Source organism: Schistocerca americana, chromosome X, assembly GCF_021461395.2.
Source record: "Schistocerca americana isolate TAMUIC-IGC-003095 chromosome X, iqSchAmer2.1, whole genome shotgun sequence".
Taxonomy (NCBI): Eukaryota; Metazoa; Arthropoda; class Insecta; order Orthoptera; family Acrididae; genus Schistocerca; species Schistocerca americana.
This window is the reverse complement of record NC_060130.1, coordinates 432,094,126-432,115,977: the sequence shown is the minus strand read 5'-3', so window position 1 is coordinate 432,115,977 and position 21,852 is coordinate 432,094,126.

The following is a 21,852-nucleotide window of genomic DNA, read 5'->3' as shown; positions in this document are numbered from 1 at the left end:
TTTTCAGTCATTGAAATAAAATGAAAGAATTCATTAATTCTTGAGTAAGTTGAAGTGCCTTTAAAATTGTTAGAGATCCTCCAGTATTAAATGGAGAGCTATATTTTTAAAAAAAAAATGTGAATTGTAGACATCCTTGAGTAAACGTGCCTTCTCTATTCAATAATATGGCATATGTAGTAGTTCCCTTTGGATTCCATATTATTACTCTTGAAAGTTTTCTTTTTTGCCAGATGCATTTTAATGTCAGAAAAAGAAAGAAAAGGAAAAAAGTAAATTTTGCAGTCAGTTATGGTAATACATTATTATAAAAAAAATCTCCAATGAAGCTTATCTTTCCCTTCTAATTCTTGAAATTTTCACATAGTGAATGAAATCGAAAAAGTATATGTTTGGTTATCCCCGTCTGTAATACTATTTCAATGTAAGCTCCTGTAACATTGCGAGATAGGTATACTGTTAATTATGCTGTTAGAATTTTGTCCTTTCGTGATATTACAAGAATGACTGGACATTTTCAGGAGAATGCTGATGTGTTCTGTTGTGTGGTGTCATGGAGACTTCACATTGGCATTTCTTTCTTTAAACAACAGCCACACTCAGCTGTGCATCATGAAACTTAATGATTATCATCAAATTGTTTGTGTGTATCTTAATCATTTCATTTAGACAACAAACGAGAATTGCAGTTAAAAGTGTATATTACCATTCTACCATTTTTTAAATACAGTGAAGTACTGGTTCACCTTACAATTTGTTTAGACAGTATCCTGCTATTGCCTGCAAAATGTAGGGACTATACAACGAGAAACACTAAAAAAATTGAATAAGCAGATTGGATAGTATAGGTATAGTAAACGAAGTATAACCTCACACACTATCATAAAGGAGTCATCTTAGTTGTGAAGGCGCATTAATTTCATCTTGTTACATGAGTAAAGACAATAAGTAAGTGCCACTGAATATTGTGTGTGTTAATGATAACTATTTGTAGTGAGCCATTATTTTGTTTACATTTGCTCCATTTATGTATTCTTTCAGGCAAAATAAAGTTTATTTCAGCATATAATCAGGAGTTATTGTAAGATTTTCAGATAATTATTTTATATTTTAGTAATTATCAGTTTGGCAAATGTCTTCAGTCATGCACTTACACAAAAACCAGACGACAAGAGAGTAAGCATTGCAGAGAGAGAGAGAGAGTGTGTGTGTGTGTGTGTGTGTGTGTGTGTGTGTGTGTGTGTGTGTGTGTGTGACAACTATGAAAGACACACGAATGTTTTAATTTAGTCTGTTAAAAAGAAACTATCCAATATGTGACTTTAGGTAGCACAGAGAAAAAGCTCTACTGGTGTTTGTATATACAGGGTGAAAAGTATTTAAACCGACAAACTCTGGGAGGTTGTAGGTGACATCAAAACAAATATTTTTCCCTGATGTCATTTTTTGCTATGAGGATTATTTAAACCAGTGGAGGCCGTATTACGGTCTTCATTGTTAGAGGGCATATTACGCTCTTCAATTGTAGGCAACTGCTGTCCACCAGCGTAGAGGTGCATTGTCTCTGTTTACTAATGGAGCGATACATCTGGAGTGAGTACACTGATATGGTTGGTGCGTACTACATAGCACACCACAACGGACGAGCTGCACAGCGGGTTTATTAACAACAATATCCTAATCGCCGTATCCCACATGATACGACCTTTGCTGCTGTGTACCAACGTCTGCGTGAGACCGGGTCATGTAGCAGATTATCTGGACAGGGACGCCATCGCATGGTAAGAACGCTGCAATTTGAGGAAGCTGTCTTGCGGAATCCTTAAATCAGCACTCGTGCAATTGCACGTAACATGGGGATGAATCAGACAAATGTAAGAACAGTCCTTTGAGAGCAATTGTTATGTCCATTTCACTTAGAGTGTGTCCACGACCTGGAACCAGTTGATTATCCATCCAGAGCACAGTTTTCGCAGTGGTACCTGGAACAGTGTGGAATGCATCCTACATTTCCATCCTCTGTGTTGTTTACCGATGAAGCAACGTTCGGGTGTGATGGAGTTTTCAATAAGCACAATTCGCATGTTTGGAGTGAGGATAACCCCATGCCACAGTTACTAGCGCTCATCAAGTGCAGTTCTTCATTAATGTGTGGGTCGGTGTTGGTGGGGACTGTTTAATTGGGCCATATCTGCTACCTAGGCCATTAAATGGCAGGCACTATTACAATTTTCTTGCCAGAGCATTGCCAGAATTGCTGGAAGACGTCCTGCTCCCTACAAGACAATGCATGTGGTTCCAACACGACAGGACGCTGGCACATTTCAGTCGTGTGCGTCGATTCCTGGACTGACAGTTCCCAGAAACGGACTGGCAGAGGTTGTCCTGTACCATGGCTTGCTCGATCCCCAGATATGTCCCCTCTCGACTTTTTTGTGGGGGGAGAGATGCGCAACCTTATTTCAGCAACTCCTGTTGCATCAGAAGAGGATCTGGTTGCCCGGATAGTAGCAGCAGCAGGAACAATTCAGGATACTCCTGGGTTTTCGCCCGTGTCAGACAGAACATGATCCGACGGTGTAACCTTTGTTTACGTGTCAATGGAGGCATTTTTGAAACTTGAAATTGGGTTGTGTTAATGTGTTGCCTATTGGTCATAAAAAAATGGAAAAGTGTTTGTTGGTTTAATTAATTTGCCGCCAGAGAAATCTTCCTCTACCGGTTTAAATACTCCTCATAGGAAAAAATGACATTAGGGAAAAATATTTATTTTGATGTACCCTACAGCCTCCCAGAGTTTGTCAGTTTAAATACTTTTCATCCTGTATTAATGATGTGTGCCATATACATTATAGAACATTGCTAATGTGTTCACTGTAGCGTGTGAACCATAATGGCAGGTCAGGGTGGCATCTTTCACAGTCTAGAAGAAAAAGTAGTTTACTACTACACGTTCTTTTACAAATGTGTCTGGTAACTAGACTGTAACATTAATAACTAATTGTTTTCTCCATTACATACACTGCCAGAAAAGAAATAAGTACATCATTGTAGAGGTTTCCAATTCACTCAAGATTTATTGTTGCAACAGTGCAGATGGAGTACATGAAATGATTACATATACAGATCAATAGCACAAGCAGTCTGGTACCGGGTGTCGACCGATTCTGAAAAACCCATATTAGTTTAGCATGTGTTGTAGCCTTCATGGGCAGCAATTCAAGTGCTGCCTCTGGTGTCCAGTCAACTATACAGATGGGGATACATTATGCCACACCTGCTCGACCTGATCACGTAGTTCTGTAAGAGTTGTCGGTTGACGAGTTGCACGAGTGATTTCTTGTCCCGTCACGTCCGCAGCTCGTGGTTGCATTCTCGCTTCCTGAGCACGGGCTCCTGGGTTCAATTTCTGGCGGGGTTGGGGATTTTCACCTGCCTTGAGATGACTGGGTATTGTCCTCATCATTTCATCATCATTCATGAAAGATTGGACTGAGCAAAGGTTGGGAATTTGTACGGGCACTGATAACCGCGCAGTTGAGCACCCCACAAACCAAACATCTTCATCATCATCCTATCATATCCCACACATGCTCAATTACAGACAAGTCTGCAGACTGTGCTGCCCAGGGAAGTTGCTGCACATCTTGCAGAACATGTTGAGTTTCATGGGCAGTGTGTCGGTGAGCAATATCGTGTTGAAACAACACATCCCCTTCCTGTTGCAAGAATCCCAAAAGAACAGGTGTAACAACATACTGCACGCACTGAGTGCTGGTTAGTATCCCCTCACCCTCCCTCCACCCCCAGAAACACACAAAGGTGAATGAGAGTGGTTACCTGAGGTGTGGCCAATGTGTCTTGGCCGAATGCACTCTACGAGACAGTGCTCACCAGGTATATGTCGTTTCATCACTGAAAACTGCAGTGCACCATTCCATCTTCCAGGTGAGCCTCTTTTATGGCACTGTGCATTTTGATGCTGTGGCGTGACTGGAAGAGGGGCTAGAGATGTGCATGCCTTAAATCCCATGGCTAATAACCAGCTTGCAACAGTTTGTGTTGATGTGTCTGGGCTCACAAGCCTTCTTATCTGTGCTGTGTTAGCTGTACAATCTGCTACTGCTGCCCTTACAATATGCCAATCTGGGCGGGCATCTGTGCTGTATGGACAGACAGAAGTTCGTCGGCAGGTGTGAGAATGTTCACGTGACCACAAGTGCATCTCCATAGCATGTTTGTCTGCTTGCTTCACACGTTTGCGCCACACTGAGCCTTCTGGTTATGAGCATTCCCTATCAATGGGTAGACACGGATGACACTCTGGTAGTTATGCCACTACGCTATAGGCCATCAACGTATCAAAATTGCCCTTGTCTTTTCAGATGTACTACTGTTCCTCTCTCCTCCCAGCAATGTATGAATACATTGTGTTAAGTTTCTTGATGAAGAGATCCGATATTTTGTGTTCCTCATTTTGAATAATCAACATTAATTTTTTATGCTTCTCATTACTAAATGATTATTTCACTCATTTGCAATTTTACAAACCCCATTCTACAAGAGTGTGCAGTAAGTCAAATGCACCATGTGTTCCATATTTCCAAACTTGTTTTACAATTTTTTTTGTCAGCATGCACAAAGAATTCAGTGGTTGTCTGTTACTGAGTCACAGACTTCTCTCATCTAGCTAACAGTCTTTCCTGTTGTGTTAATACTTGAAGTGCTATATTATGGACTTGCAGAATAAAGTTTAGAAACATTGGTGCTGTTATTTGTCCATGTCATCTGAATGTTTTCAGCTACAGAATATCAGTGGTGAATACTACCAATGTGTCTTAAAATTCTGGTTTGGCCACATACCAAAATCAGTTTCAAATAGGTTCTGCTGATGATGTGGGAAGATTTGGAAGTCACGCATTTTGTGAGTACATATGAGACATAACTCTTGTTATGTCGAAGGTGGAAAGAGAACAGTGTTGGAGAATCTCCTAATAAAATGTAGTTTGCATAGACTTTCATTCAGAACAATAGGTTCAGTGTTTGGTTATTTATGAAACTACATCGTATTCTGTGTCGGTAGAAGTTGTACTTGCACTTTCATAACATGAACAGGGTTGCCACAGGTTCTGGAAATCAGGGAATTTCAAACACATCAGGGAAATTTGGAAAAAAAATGCAGCTGAGTACATGGACTGCTTCCTTACTCCCTCATTACTTCTGCTTCTCTCCTTCCTACCACTCTCCTCAGCTTGCAGTCACTGCTGCCACCACTTTTTGCCACTAGCCTAGCAGGCACTAAAGTGCAGGCCCTGCCCATCGGATCTAGTTTCATTGACCTGCCTGCAGGTGGGTCTGTCTGTGTGTAGCGTAATGCAGTGGATTTTCATGGTTTATCCATGGACTCAGGACTGTGGTGCTCCTCAGCAGGCCAGAGGCGATGGGCGATGGATTTCAGGAATTGCGACTGTCTCACCACAAGTACATTCTACAGTGTGTTGTTTTATAGACATTTTATTTGTTCTAGTACATTTTAGCACTTCAAAATTAGTTTATATGTAAAAAAGTATGGACGACAAGAGGAAGAAAATTGTTTCAGTCAATGGCAGTTTGTATGCTATGTACTCATATTTCTCGAAAGAAAAATCACAAAATACATGTAAAATAATAGATATACCACAGAAGGCAATAACGAACATAATAGAAACAACATTTTTTTGGCAGTCACGTACAGTGTTGGTTTCTAGAATTCTTCCCTGCTTTATACATTTCTTTCAAAAGGCCTACTCTTTTTTCCTTGATGACAATATTTCAGACTTACGTATTAAGTGTGCCATCCTTCTGGCTGTTAATGTCGGCTTTTGACACAAGAAATGCTGTTTCTGTTTCAGATAGTTCCTCAATTGTTTTTGTGAGTAAATTGTGTTCCACTCCTCCTAGTGAGGAAAATTACTTAGTAATAGTAGGAACAGAATACAGATACTCCTTATGGTTTTAGACATGCTGACTTATTAGCTGCAATAACGGACTGTCTGGAAACACACACACACACGCAAGGGCATGGTGATGACTTGGATTTTGTATTATTTCAGAAATTACAGGATTTTTTTAATTCTAAGTATACCTGCATTTAAAAAATAATGTAGATTCACAGAAATATGTGTAGATATAAATTTAATGTGTGGATGTAAGTAATGTTTTATGCAAAATTTTAAAGTACTTAAAAATAAAATCATTATGTAGGATGTGTGACGAGAATTCTTCCACAAGACTGTTTATACGCACACCACTACTGAGATTCAGTTGTATTTGTACTTTGGGAATGCAGCCTTAAGAGGGAAAAAAAAAGTTTGAAACAGATTGAAGTCATTTTTCCTTGACAACAGAATGTACCTTTTACAACTTCATAGAAGGAAGTTTGTAGAGTATATATAATATTTACTGCTCATCATTTGTATATTTATGGATGTCAGCCATAAGACACTCTATAAACTTAACCAACATGTAATTATATTGTGACTGTCATTAACATCATCCATGAAATATACATCTAATTTCAACGAATTTCTTAAAGGACATTGTTGGAATTTTTACTCCTGTGTATCATTTTCTCTTATTATAGGAGAGGTTGTAGTAATGTTTGTGTTGTGAGCAAATGAAAGGTTAATTCCTCTGTACGTATAAATGAACTACGTAAATCTACATTTTTCAGATGAATAAAAATATCATTATTTAAGCAAGCATGTGTAGTAGGGCAACAGTCCTTTTAATATTGATCTGTATTTAAACTTGTGGCTATTAATGTTGAACAGTTCATAGTTCATTGAGTGGTGAACTTATTAAATAACTCCATAATAAGTATTCTTACACACAAATGATGATAGTCAATAGCAATGTCAATGTGAAATGTTTGAAGCAGCATTTCAGTTTAGTGTATGATTTGGGAGTGATATTTAATCTATCCCAACAGTATTTTCCATGCCAGTAATAAATATATCAACCCCCCCCCCCCCCCCTCCACCACACACACACACACACACACACACAGAAACAAGCAAATCATGATCAAAGTAGCATATTTATCACTGATATGGCTCAAAGGTATTGTTCAGTTTTTTTTTTTTTTTACGAGGATAAATTTAATGTTAAATCTTTGCAAACTTGAAACCATTTCCATTTGGCTTGCTATATGAGAATATCTTATTGTTCCTGATACAAATAACTGTTATCACTGGTCAGCTCCATATTTGATATAAACAATGTCAATGGTGTTTTAGCTAAGTTGTGGGGTCTCTGAAAATAACTGTTCTACAGTTATATTTTATTTATTTATGTAGTCTCAGCCAGTTTCAAGCTCATATCCCCATTATCAAGTGCTTATATTCATTATATCTGGACACAGTCTGTCATCATAATACCTTGAACACATATGATGAATATCACATCCAGCATGTGTCTTCTTACTAATGAGAATGGCTATGCAGGTGTAGTGCTGCACACATCACACATGTAATATGGAAGACTTTGCCAGCCAAACTGAGGCTCTGCATCTTGGAAAAAGTAATACGATGGTCACCTTTAATGTGGTCTTATTACTTACGTCTGTTCCCATCAGTGAATCACTCTTGTCTGCTATCCCAACTCTTGGATAACACAGTGGTGGAGCTGTTCAATGAAACCCTAACATAGTCTCCACCATACAAATAAATAAGACAATTTTGATCAAACGAGTGATGTTGTGACAGGGTGCCCTTTATCGTCAACCATAGCTAATTTGTTCATCGAGAATTTTGAGAATATCACCATGCAATAGCTCCCACAAAGCTGGGTTGTTTTTCACAGGTGCAGAAGTGGAGCTTGATCTGCATGGAGGAGGATAAACATCAGGATGGAGTTTTTGAAATGAGAGAAATAAAGCGCAGTATGAATATACTTTGGGTATTCGGGATACTTGTGGGCATGTCTAGGCTGGACTGTAAGGGTGTCAGCCAGTCTAGGTGGTTGTAGAGTAGGGTAACAGGAAGAGGAAGAGAATGCTGTAAAGTTTTGAGTTAACTGTTGGCTGGCCAAGAGGAACAAAATCAGAGACAGGTGTCCTAAGCAATCCACTCAGTAGAAAAGCTAACAGAGAAGAGAGACAGAGGCAGATGGTATAAACCCACCTGCTCTGAATCATAGCTGAAGTACAAGAAATCGACCACCTTGTATTCCGCAGTTCAAAACGCAGCCAGAAATTGCCATGTGACTCCTTTTTCATGCCTCCTATTAACTAGCTATGGTGGTGCATGTAGCTGGTTTTGTCAGCAGAGTACCAGAGAAAGTGGTATGATACTAATGCCACAGTTCTACAAGGCACGTAGTAGGCACTGCGGGAACTTACGCTGATAGCTGGTCACAGCTTCAAATCTGAAAGAAAATTTTAGATCGTCAATAAATTATTAAAGTAAGTAACCCAGAGTAGCTAGTCATCCCACACAAACCTTTCCCTTCTGCGAGTCCCATGTTCATTAGGGGTTACCCCTTATGGAGACTTAAAAAGTAGGAAGAGATGTTTTGTAATGTCAAATATATTGCAAGAATTATCAAAATGATGAGGGTAGTCTAATCTAAAATTTTATTCTGTTACAGTGTCAACATATCACATTGTAACTTGCCTAATTTTGTGAATGATTTTTTTGCTACATAATGTAGGGAAGCAGCCTACTCATGCCATATAAAATTCATATGCTTTCCATTGTGTGCCAGCCTAGTCCGCTGTAACTAGCTATGACATCACGAATGTTGTGCAATACCTTAAAAATAAAGTAAATAATCTGAAAAGTTAATAGCATGTCAGGAGTTATGCTAAAATGATGATGTGTTAAGTTTCAGTTTAGTAACTTCAACAGTTTTCAAAATTTGGACATTTTATGTAAAAATCATCGGCACAACAGAATGGAGCTAGAAACTTCAAAATTTATAATCAGATTCCTTTTTCATTGTAATTTAATGGGAACAGCATGCTGGATCTCTCAAAGTAATATTTTGGTTGAAATTCATGATTATCTGTTTTTGTGTCCTAAAAGTTCAGAAGCAAGTTAGATTAAGTAAGTGATTAGATAAAGCTAGGATGTTTATATTTAGGTAGAATGGAGATACACTATAATAACAAAGATGTGAGAAGTTTCAAAAAGGTAGCTATAAAACTATAGCTGCAGCATCTCTCCAAAGGGCAAGTTCAGAGCTCATCTATTGCATGCAGTACAACTAAAATAATTCTCTCGCTAAAAGTATTTAACCCACCCACATTAGAATTTTATTATAAATACTTACCTGTGTGATTATTGCACAATTAAATTGAGAGCTTCATTAGCCTTCAGCAAATGAAGCAATTAATTATATAGTAAATTGAAGTGGTGCTTTGCTACCCCAGCGGCTTCAGTGGTCTGCACCGTGGCTATATAAATAGAAGCGTGGGAGCTAGAGTAAGGCCCCAGTTCTCTTCTAGATTAATATTAGCGTGCACTCTGTGTCAGAAGCCACATCACGTTTGTGCAGTTGCCAGGAACAGCCTTGGATGCCATATTACGTAACTCAATATGCACTTAACAATGAGTTCGCATAGGGGTAAAGTGTTAATTATGGAACGACTCCAGTGATTTAGTCTCAGTTTGCATATGTCGTATTTTCACATGTTGCTGCAGGACAGACTTTCTACCATTACTAGCGTGGCGTTTGATGAGTATTAATATCTAATTTTGTCGAGCATTCACTTTGAACATTTACATTGATAATGATTATTGAACAGTTTCGTTATCTAGGGATAACAGGATCCGCCCAATAGACTCTGAACAGCTCTGATAGCACAATAGCTGATATGGGTAATCATTTGTCTGGAATTTTATGCTTATAGTTTTTAGAATATAGTGAAAATTGTTATAGTAAACTGCATTTTCTATGAATCCCAGACATCATCCTAAATCCTGAGAGTAATGAACTTCAATAATCAGTAACTTTTATCCTCCATCAGAGTGGGCACAGTGAACTTTAATTGCAGGCTTCACAATTTTGCTAATCACTTTCTGGTTGCCAGCATTGTAGTTAGAGAGTCTGTGTTGAGAACAGCAATACAAAAGAAAATAATAATTGTAATTTTCCACCCGCCACCCCACAATGAGACATTGATAAATCCTATGGTATTTGTGTGCCCGTGTGCACCTGGAGATCAGGAAAACACCGTTATGAGAAGAGAAGAATTTTCATTCCTTACTTTTACCATTAGTAGAGTGTTTCTTCTTACAATTACATCTACAACGGTTACAAAAAGTAGTTGTGGGCCTTGCCCACTACTGATAAATTAACAAATTAATATTAATTAAAATAATGCATCCTGGGTGTAACCACCAAAACTCTTCTAATAATATGAAACACTGTAACTGCTATGGAAAACTGTATAAAACCCTTGAAACCTATGCATTTCTTACACACATACGTAAATTTGAGTTTTATTACAAAGAGTAAAACAGTACAAGTACGTGGACCCATGGAATCCCTGTAAGTAAGTGGAGGTAGCAAAGAATGTGTCACTTTCTATGACAATGAGATCTTAAATAATTACTTCATGGGATAGATGAATTTAATTTCTAGGGACTTTATTTCATAGGTTCATTGGTCAAGAATTAATGGCTTGCTTTAAAACGTCTTTTAGCACAATACTTATCAGGCCCATTTAAATTATACATCTTTTGTGTACACACATGCGTTTACACACAGGCGTTTGGAAGTTGGAGAGGCACAGCTTGAGACATAAAACCTAGCCACTGCAGAGGCTAAGCCAGAGTTGTTCAGTTAAAGTGCCAATAAAACTGGTCTCCCCAAAGAATTTTAAGTCTGGTCATCTCCTCGCCTCTTGCAATACTGTCGGATGCGTAAGTGTCTGGAGGAAGTATTGTCTTCTCCTCAAGGTGTTGGCGTTGTATCTGCTTGCAGGGGCAGCTGTTAGTATGAGTATAGTGTGTAGTTGCACCCAATCAAAAATTTCGTAATGGGTATTTTACCCACAATGGATTTGAGGGAATATGTTTGCACTGAGAGGACCTTTGCGAAGCAGATGTGCTAACTACAGTTGCAATAATGTACTTGTGTCAAAGTGTGAGTTATCTCCTAGTTTTGGGCAATACTAACCTAACATACTGGTGTAGCCACTGCCATGCTTTTGGAAACACTGCAGTCCCAAATGGGAGAGAAGGGTACTGAAATGATTAGATTGCTTCTGAGCATCGTGAAGTACAGTGGTCGTTCTGATTTAGACAGTAGCTCCACCAATGTTCTCTTGGTGCACAAACTAATGTGTTTATAAAAATATATGGCAGAAATAAGTAACTTCAAAAGAGGAGCAATGAGAAATAGCGCAGGGAAGTGCTATACTTTGGTTTTGTGTTTATTTTTAATTTCGCGGATGTCGGATGCTTATTTTGAGCGCTTACTGTAAATGGCTGTAAAAGCCATTTATCAGACTATTGAGCACTTATTGCATGACACAGATTTTTTTTTTTGAAAAATATAAAAGGAATTAGTGCATTTTTTTCATCAGATAGTATTTGTCTTTAGGCAGTGGTTCAAATGGCTCTGAGCACTATGGGACTTAACATCTGAGGTCATCAGTCCCCTAGAACTTAGAACTACTTAAACCTAACTAACTTAAGGACATCACACACATCCATGCCCGAGGCAGGATTCGAACCTGCGACCGTAGCGGTCGCGCGGTTCCAGACTGTAGCGCCTAGAACCGCTTGGCCACCGCGGCCGGCTAGGCAGTGGTCACAGTGGCACAGGTATCTGTGAATTCCACCAACAACCAACATCATCCAGTCTTTTCAAATTAGTACGCCACTACATGTGCAGTCACAATGTAGCTGATACCCCAACGGACAGATTTGGGATGACAGTCGGTGAAATTCAAATCAGTTTTTTTCCGTCATAATGGCCGACACGGCAAGAAACATGGACTGTGGGAAACTGATAACTTTAGTCAAAGGAGTAGTTTGTGGCATCCTGAGGATGAAAAATATAATCAGGATATAGCTCGGAATCTGTGAACTGAAACCATTGGTTTATTGGAAACCACAAGTAGCAAAATCTTTATTGAAAATTTTACGTGTAGATTATAGTCACACGATTAAAGTTACTGTAGTGGATCTTTTTGGGTTGTGGTAGGTGGACATTAGTTGTCTACAAATTTCTGTTACCGCTTACTAGCATTTTTATGCTATTAGGATGGTTATTCTGTTCCATGAAGTGGTTTGCAAATGTGGTGCATGTATGCTTTTCCACTTTACAGTACTTTGGCTGTCAGAGTATCCTATTCCAGACTAAGTGTTTGTCTTTCACACAAATGCTGAATGACACTAATTGAAGGTTAACTGACATATGTCTGCATAACTTCAAATAAATTCAGCCAAACAGATTTCTGCTGCTAGTCTAGAGGTGTGGTTTGAGATCTGTTAAAAAATTGATACTGTACTCATTTAAAGATGCAATTCTGGCTCAAGTAAAATGAGAAGTGACACTTCGTCATCTAGTGATGACATCTTTCCAATGATTAGGCCTATACCGTGTTCTGAAAATTACGGTTTAAAAGTTTCTGTGTGATATGTTGGATTTTATTTACCATGCCCTAAATACTATTAAATGTGGACTCTGTATCATGGCAGTCGGCCGCAACCATAAACAAACAAGAACTTATACTGCCTGAGGGTACAGAAGTGGTGCGAGGGAATAAGCTTTGCCTCCCTCTGGAAGGGCTGCCATCCTATGTCTGCATTCCGTGCTTCCACAGAAACAAAACTGACATAATGGTCAACAGGATCGTTGATTCCTTTTGATGTGATGAGAGTCGCACGCATAATGCAAATTGGAGAACACAAAGCATTTAGTATTGGCTACAGCGAAACTGTTTACTGCAGTTAGCAGAAGTAGTTCACACCCGACCTCTACCGGTAACTTACACAACCATAGTTCTAAACACTCCCCATGAAAAACTGCCACGATATAGTGTCAGCATAATTTAAAAGCTAATATTTTCACTCTTGCACCACAAGTTCTATGAAATTTTTAATTTATTCTATATTGAATTTTGGAGCTATGCTTAGTGAAAGTGTCCTAAAATACATTGTAAAATAGTTGATTTTCTTTGTTAAAAGCTACACTGAATCTGAAATAGTACTGCCTCCAGAAATCTTGTTACATCCTTTCTCAAATCCACTTGGGGAAGTGTACAAAGAACAGTCAAGCTTTCAGTACTAGAATCTGATTATCTGAATATACCTATTGCCAGTATTGCATGAATATACACCATTTTTAGAATAAAGTGAGCTGTTGTGAAACCACAAATATATTTTTCATTAATTAAATAATACCTGCTTACTCCACACAAATTTCATCCATTCATCACATAATAGAAACATCTACTTTCACCACATAAATTAACTGTTATGTGCTCATAACTACTTGCAAAACCTTTATACACCATAGTCACCAATGTAGTGTAATAAACCATACTCTGAACAATGTGTTTTGGAGAGATCCTTAGTGCGGTGTATCACTGAAGCTACATATTTTCATAATACATGGGTATTTTGTAAAACTTGTCTGATAATTCCAATAACTGAGGACAGTCTGTGCAGTATTTGATCTGTTCTTTTCGAGCTCATTTGGCATCTATTTAATAGCAAACGCTGCATTGCAGAACTCGTCTCCGAGCACAGAGGCATCATGGTATTATCCATCTCATGCATGGAGGTTAAAATCCACCCTACTTCAGACTAAATTCTAACCTAACCTAACCTAACCTGGTCAGCTCCGCCAAAAGATGGCTAATGAGATCAGACGCACTGTGACCAAGCCATTGTCCAGTGTCATTGGGTGACCTGTAGCAATGGAATCTGACAAACATTGCCTATGCCATTAACATAGCCTTAGCCCTAATTAAGGCCAATTCACAATGGCCATCATGTCACGTCATGCCCCATCCTGTCAAAACGTTCTGCAATGCATTTCAAATGGCAACATCCACACTGGTCATCCCGTCCCGTCACACCACATCACATCACTTCAAGGTTTCTCTGGAGGAAAGTTCTGATGGCCGATGCCATCCATCCATTGCTGATCACATGACCCACAAGCTCATTTCCTCCCAATACACGGCCATGGGCAGATCTCCATATTTTGTTTCATCGTAGTTTTTGTGGTTGATATCAGCTGATTGTTGTTCATTATTTGCTATAAATTGTTTGTTTTTGTTACTTCTTTTGTTAAAATTTATAGTAAATGATGACAGATTACCAATATTAGATGTATGGTGTGAAATCCGTAACTCTCTGAGGTGTAAGTATTTGAAGGTATTTGTTTCCTGTATTACTGAATAAAAAAAAGTGAGAACTTCTACTTTCATACAGGTTCCAACAGCTGAAGAGGAATGGTTTAGAACAGTAGCAACTTTTGATGAATTGCGTAACCAAGATAAGCTTCAAATAATACCTACTGAAAATTGCAGATATTTCACACGTTAACTTTTGTGAGATGAACAACTTGTTGTATTGCGTTTTGCTGAGCAGGAGCAAGGTACACAGTTCACGTAGAAATTGATGATGTTTGTCAGGTGTGCTCCCCAATTGGTCGTCTGCATATGCATGAAGCGCCTACATACGTGCGGGAATAAGATCATTCCTGTTCCACCATCCAGTGATCGTACGCGTGAATATTGTGCAAGTGGCCTCATCTACAAGGTATGTGCTGGCGGAAATGGTGCATCATCTTGCAAGCTCATACATCCCATGTAGAATGGGCTTAACAGTGGGAAAGTGTATCTTGGAGGTAAATTAATGTTAACTTCATAGTACAACACATTTTTAATTAAGTGAGTAAGGGAACTTGGAAATCGATGTGGTGGCATTTTGCCAGTACAGTGCAGCCAATTTTTACGCACCTTCTCGGCAACACACAAAAACAATTTTTCAAGAGTTTTTAGTGGATGTATTTGTACAGTGTGGTACTACACACAATTTGTAATCCATTTTACGAGATGTAAGTTCCAAAACAAGACATCACTGTGAATTTGCCTTATGACAATAGGAGGAGTAACCTAGCCGTTGAGGTCACAGGCATCAAATGACTCGAATGGAGCGTTTTAGCTGGCTTTCAAATTATTTGAATTTCATTTCCGTTTTATAAAAGAATACTGATGTTCAAGAACGAAGAAAGCATGTTACGAGCATAAAATGACGTAATTAACTATCTAAGATGATTTCTAGAGAAGAGTCAAATAACCTACTCTATGTAGTACATTAAAAGTCATGACGTAATCCGATACCAGTCATATGGTCTCTGGGCACTTGTGTGACATGAAATTGGGAAAATGGAGCTTGCATCCTAGTCCAATAAGATTCAAGCTGCCCCTCTCCCTCCCCATTCTTTATAACTAAGTAACTGCATAGGGCTCCTCATTCAATGTCTGTGCATGCTAGGGAGAGAATCAGGTTTGTTTTAAACAAATTGTTACCAGCAATAATTTTTTCTGTGGTTCAATAGCGAAAGGATCAGGAAATAATAACAATGACATAACAAATTTATGTATGGTCTATTAATAACAATTTTTTGCAGTACAATTGTATTACAATAATTTCTTGTTGTCTATCAACAATTTTTATGGCTTTAATTACAAATGTAATGTACAATAAATTTTTTTCTAATGACCTATTTACAGTAAATTTCAAAGTCATTTTTATAAATATTCCCGTTGTCATATACGTACATTGGTTTTATTTACAATAAAATGCAAAGCTGTTTCTTTTTACATTTAAGTTTATTGCTAATGCTGCACAAATAGTTGTTCCTCTGAACTGGATGCACAAGAAAGGTAGGCCTATACCCTCTGTGTGGCCTTAAGAATGTCAGGAGGGATTTCAGGAGTTGAAGGACGCGTTGTCAACGTTGTCATTGTCTGATTCATTTTGATCCAGCTAAGCCTCTTGTGTTAGCTGTGGATGCATCTTCTTATGGGATTAGGGCTGCGTTCTCCCATAGAATTGGCTCATCCGATTGGGCGATTGCATTTCCATCGTAAACTTTCAACAACAGTGCAATTATAGCCAACTTGAAAAAGAGGCGCTTGCCATTGTCTATGGTGTTACCAGGTTCCACCAATACTTGTACAGCAAACATTTCTATATGATTACAGGTCATCAGCCATTAATGGCTTTGTTCAATCCTTCGAAGCTGTCCCTCCATGGAAAGCGCAAAAATTGCAACATTGGGCTCTGTTAGTAATTATCAGTACGAGATGTTGTACAGGCGCACCGCTTAACATTCAAACGCTGACTTGATGTTTTGGTAAGCAGACGGTACGGCCACAGCACTTGATCATCTGAGGAAGTTTTGTCTTTATTGCTCCAAGGTCACTGGGGGGTAGTTCGAACAAAGCAACTCACCCGACTCTGTCCATCCAGACCGTCTCAACACATACAAACTGATTTCGTGGCTCCATTCTGGAACACACAATGGTTGTTAGTGGTAGACGCATACAGTAAATTTCCATTTCTTGCCCCTATGACATCCACCACTACTACTAGTGCAATATCAGCTTTGTCCTCTATTTTTTGTGTCAAAGGTCTTCCTGAGGTCCTTGTCTCAGATGATGAACCACGGTTTACATCAGCCGATTTTCACCAGTTTTATGCTGATAATGGCATACACCATGTAACTACTGTTCCTTTTCATCCTCAATCTAACAATGAAGCTGAACGGTTCGTTCGAAACGCACATGTAGAAAGGCCATTCTTCTCACACACGGGAGCAAGCCTTAAAGATTTTTCTTTTCTCCTTTTCCTTGTTGCCACGTGACAGAAAGTCGCCGGCAGAATTATTACATGGTCTTTGTCACAGTGCCCTGATGCATCTTCTGCAGCTGCTGCAGAACCAGTTTGTTCCACAGGGCCGTTTTCTTTAAAGTTTTTGGTAAGAAACACCTTCGGGAGCATGGTGTCATCACACACGTATTCTGCTGTTAGACTTACGTCGTTCAAGGTTCCTCTGGGCACCAATGTCGTCACCTGAATAAGCTGCAGCGCTCTTATGTTAGTGATTCTGGCACATAATGTTTGTCCTCACATCCAGCACTCCACTGGGATCTGCAAAAGCAGTCCTCTCCACTTCGCAGTTTGTGTCATTCAGAGTGGTGCTGGAGATGGGTGTTGCACAGCTGCCACCACCAATCCAGCAGCCTGAGCAGATGTCCGTGGAGCCACCACCTCCTGACAGCCGTCGCGACAATAGGATACAAATATCTCTGGAGTGAATGTTTGGATGCACAAAACAGATTCTGTGTTGCCAGAATACAAAGCCACCCTGGTGACCTGATCTCGGGACACCATAGCTTTGTCTGTAAAGTGCCTTGTACATTTACAATGTCATTACATTGCTAGTATACTCAGATTCTGTTCGTAGGTGTCATGGATTTGGTATAGACACATCATAAACGTTTGCATTTGATATACCTCAAATAAACCGGACTCTTCATCTTTGAAGAGAAAAATAAAGAATCAGTTTTCCTTCTTTACGGCAAGTCTCACAGCCAATAAGAACTAATTTTTTGATATCTGGGACAGCCACCGCTATGTTTGGATTTTATACGGATCTTTATCATTTTGCCAAGTCTATTGTGGAAAATTTTTCCTGTGAGAGCATTTCAAAACGGCTTAGTAGAAAACCAGCACATTTGAAAGTGTCCCAAAAAATACTGAACTTGCCGCACGTTGGAGGTTATACCACTAGCTTCCTTGTTGGTTTTTTCCATCTTTTTTATGTTTATTTTCCTTGCAAGAATGTTTACATTTGTGCAACTTCGGCCAACATCTAGGGTATAATATATGTACCTCAAAGATATCAGGATGCAAATAAAATAAAAAAAGTAAAATACTCCTGTTGGCTAGGGAGCAGTTTTGCTTACTGGTTACGCTTTGACATATTTATTTAGTGCATTTCATGTAAATAATCCCACTACATTACAGTCTAAGTAGAACTCAAAAAAAAATACCGATCGCTGGTTAAATGTGCTACAAAGCCATATGCATCCCAAATACTAACAATATATATCACACATTTCACTCTCCTCTCTTCCCCATCTCCCAAACACACTGAAGACTGCATGAACTTACATACTGTTGCCTCCATAACATTTATTTTAGCTTCTCAGTGTCATTTGTTGAGGCATAGACTACGTAACAGCATGAAGGCAAGTGGACAATGACACATGACAGAGTTTGATGGCGTCTTAGATACTAATATTTTATGCCTGTTAATCAAGTGGTACACATAATAACATGAAGGTTATTCCAAAAAGGGCAGCTGAATTTTTACTTTAATTATAGTCTGTGTGTGTGTGCGTGTGTGTGTGTGTGTGTGTGTGTGTGTGTGTGTGGTTTTCAGATTTTGTTCCCCATTATTATGGTTCACATTCAGTCTGATGATTTCTTATTAACCTGCTTGCAAAGCAGAATATACAACCCAAGTATGAGGATGCCAGTGCTGTGATAAACATAAATGAAGGAAGTGTTATGCACCAGACTTGTGCAGAAAATTTATTTAAGATAAATGCTGAAATTTCACTCAGTATAACATGTCATACACTGAAGAGCCAAAGAAACTGGTACACCTGCCTAATACTGTGTAAGGCCCCTACGAGCACTTAGAAGTGCTGCAACGTGACGTGGCATGGACTTGACTAATGTCTGAAATAGTGCTGGAGGGAATTGACACCATGAATCCTGCAGGGCTGTCCGTAAATCCCCCAGAGTACGGCGGGGTGGATATCTTTTCTGAACAGCACATTGCAAGGCATCCTAGATGTGCTCAATAATGTTCATGTCTGGGGAGTTTGTTGGCCAGTGGAAGTGTTTAAACTCAGAAGAATGTTCCCGGAGCCACTCTGGAGCAGTTCTAGTGAGGTGTTGCACTGTCCTACTGAAATTGCCTAAGTCCATCGTTATGCGCAATAGACATGAATGGATGCTGCTGACCAGACAGGATGCTTACATACGTGTCACTTGTCCAAATCGTATCTAGACATATTAGGGGTCCCATATCACACTAACTGCAAATGCCCCACACCATTACAGAGCCTCCACCAGCTTGAACAGCCCCTGCTGACGTGTAGGGTCCATGGATTCATTAGGTTGTCTCCTTACTCGTACACATCCATCCACTCGATACAATCTGAAACGAGACTCGTCCGACCAGGCAACATGTTTCCAGCCATCAACAGTCCCATGTCAGTGTTGATGGTCCCTGGCGAGGCGTTAGGTTTTTTATTGTGCAGTCAGTTTTACCGGATTCCTGATATTCACGGTACACTCGAGAAATGGTCATACAGGAAACGCGGTTCCGGACTGAAGCACCTAGAACCGCTCGGCCACCCCGGCCGGCGAAAATACATATTTGAAGCCGCTAATAGGTACAAAACATCATCAGTAATGGTACTAAATGCCTTCTCCACAAATTATTTTGAGCAATTAGATCAGGAGTCCACTCGAAGTGTATGTGGTTGCGAAAAAATACTTGGCCTCAGCAACAAATAATACTTAGTAAATAAGGAGCATCATGATGGATGCAGGGATTAGTGAGCACATAGTCGTTGTAGGGAGACTCGCCAGTGCAACAATAGGTTAATAAAAGATGGCACTGACTCCCCATTGTACACAAAGCAGGCCAGAAAAGTATTGCAGAAGCAACGAAAAATGCACGCCAAATTTAAAAAATCTCCAAGATTGACAATGTTTTACTGAAGCTCGAAACTTAGCACAAACTTGAATGCTAGGTGCCTTTAATAGCTTCCACAATAAAAATCTACCTCGAAATCTAACAGAGAATCCAAAGAGATTCTGATCATATGCAAAGTACACAAGCGGCAAGATGCAGTCAATACTCTCACATTGTGATAGCAATGGCAATATTACTGATGACGGTCCCACTAAAGCAGAATTGCTAAACACATTTTGCCAAATCCTTTGACCAAAGAAGATGAAGTAAATATTTTAGAATTTTAATCAAGAACAACCGCCAGCGAGTAACTTAAACGTAGATATCCTCGATATAGCAAAGCAGCTGAAATCACCTACTAATGGCAAGGCCTCTGTTCCAGATTGCATGCTAGTTAGGTTCGTTTCAGAGTATGCTGATACAATACTCAGCAATCATATACAACCATTCGCTTGTTGAAAGACCTGAACGTAAACACCGGAAAGTCACACAACTCACACCAATATTTAAGAAAGAAAATATCAGTAATCCTCTGAATTACAGTCCCGCATCACTAACATCAATGTGCAGTAGGATTTTGGAAGGTATACTGTGTTAGAAAATTATGAATTACCTTGAAGGAAACGATTTATTGACAAATAGCCAACTACCCAACGTGGATTCAAAAAAATATCGTTCTTGTGAAACACGTCTAGGTTTTGATTCACAAGAAGCCGACTTTCGGCGTTGTGCATATCTATGAAAGAACTTGTCCCCGAGATGAGGGAGTGGCGGTCGCTGTGTCTTCTGTCTCCATGTCCAGATGAGCCAGTTTAAGTCGTTTGATAGACACCGCCTGCTCTCTTCCGTTCCAGTGAATCTTAAATGAGTGTGACCTCCTTTACACCACTTCAAATGGTCCTGTCCAAGGAAGCGAGAGTGGGAGTCGAAGGCATGCTCAAATGTGTGTGTAAATTCCTAAGGGCCCAAACTGCTGTGGTCATGGGGCCCTAGAACTTACGCACTACTTAAACTAACTTATGCTAAGAATAAAAAAAAAAAAAAACACACACACACACACAGACACATAAAATATGAATCCACCACACAGTACAAAAGGCGCAACAAAACAATACAAAGAAAACTAGGTAAACATTCCACTGTTGCCGTCACCAGTGGCGGATTTAAAAATTTTGCCCCCTCCTCCTCCCCCCCCCCCCCCCACCGCAAAAAAAGACATGTTTTAAATAATTACCATTACCCGGTCTCTTCGCAATTGCCGTTTTGGGTGGGAAGGCTGTGAGCTGTTTCCGTACTCTGCTATTCGTCGTTCTGAACGACGCGTCAGCGGTCTAGTCGCTCTCAATCAAAGTGTAATATGGTTCCTGCACTGTACTTGGTGTACAGCAGCGTATAAAACGAACTTAAAACTGAATTGTGTTAACACATTCTTCTGTCGAAAGACAACAGAAACGAACACAAGGAAAATAACTTTTCTTTTACGGCCTAAAAAATCAGCAGAGCGTCTAGGAGATAACGGATTTTTGTTATACATTCACTTTTAATATGTCCTTTTTACACGAAACCGTTGAAAATGAAAATAAAAAAGTTTTTTTTACGATCTAAAAATTGAAGCGAACGTATCATACATTAGAAGTTAAGTTAATAGGCCTATGTACTTTACAGAGATGCGTTCAAAATTAAAATTAAACTGTCGCTTTTCCGATCTAATAACTTGAATGTGTAGCAGCTATAAAAACACATTCGGTATTGATACGTGAATCAATACGAAAGCGTAAGAAATTAAATTGAAACACAGATTTCGGTGCACGAACTAATAACTAAATACAGACGAACAAACACAGAACTGGATTTGCTATTACATCATTTTCCAGACTAGTGTGGAAAAATCATATTTGTTTTATACTCTAATAGTTACGTGTAAATCATTAGAGTCTGTGTAGCTAGATGCTGCATAATAAGTTTACACAATACCTTTAATCCATGTAAGGGCTAAACAGTTTTATAGTGCAGCTACTGCTCTCACTGTAGCTCTTTCTAACCGTATTCGAAAAGCTTTTA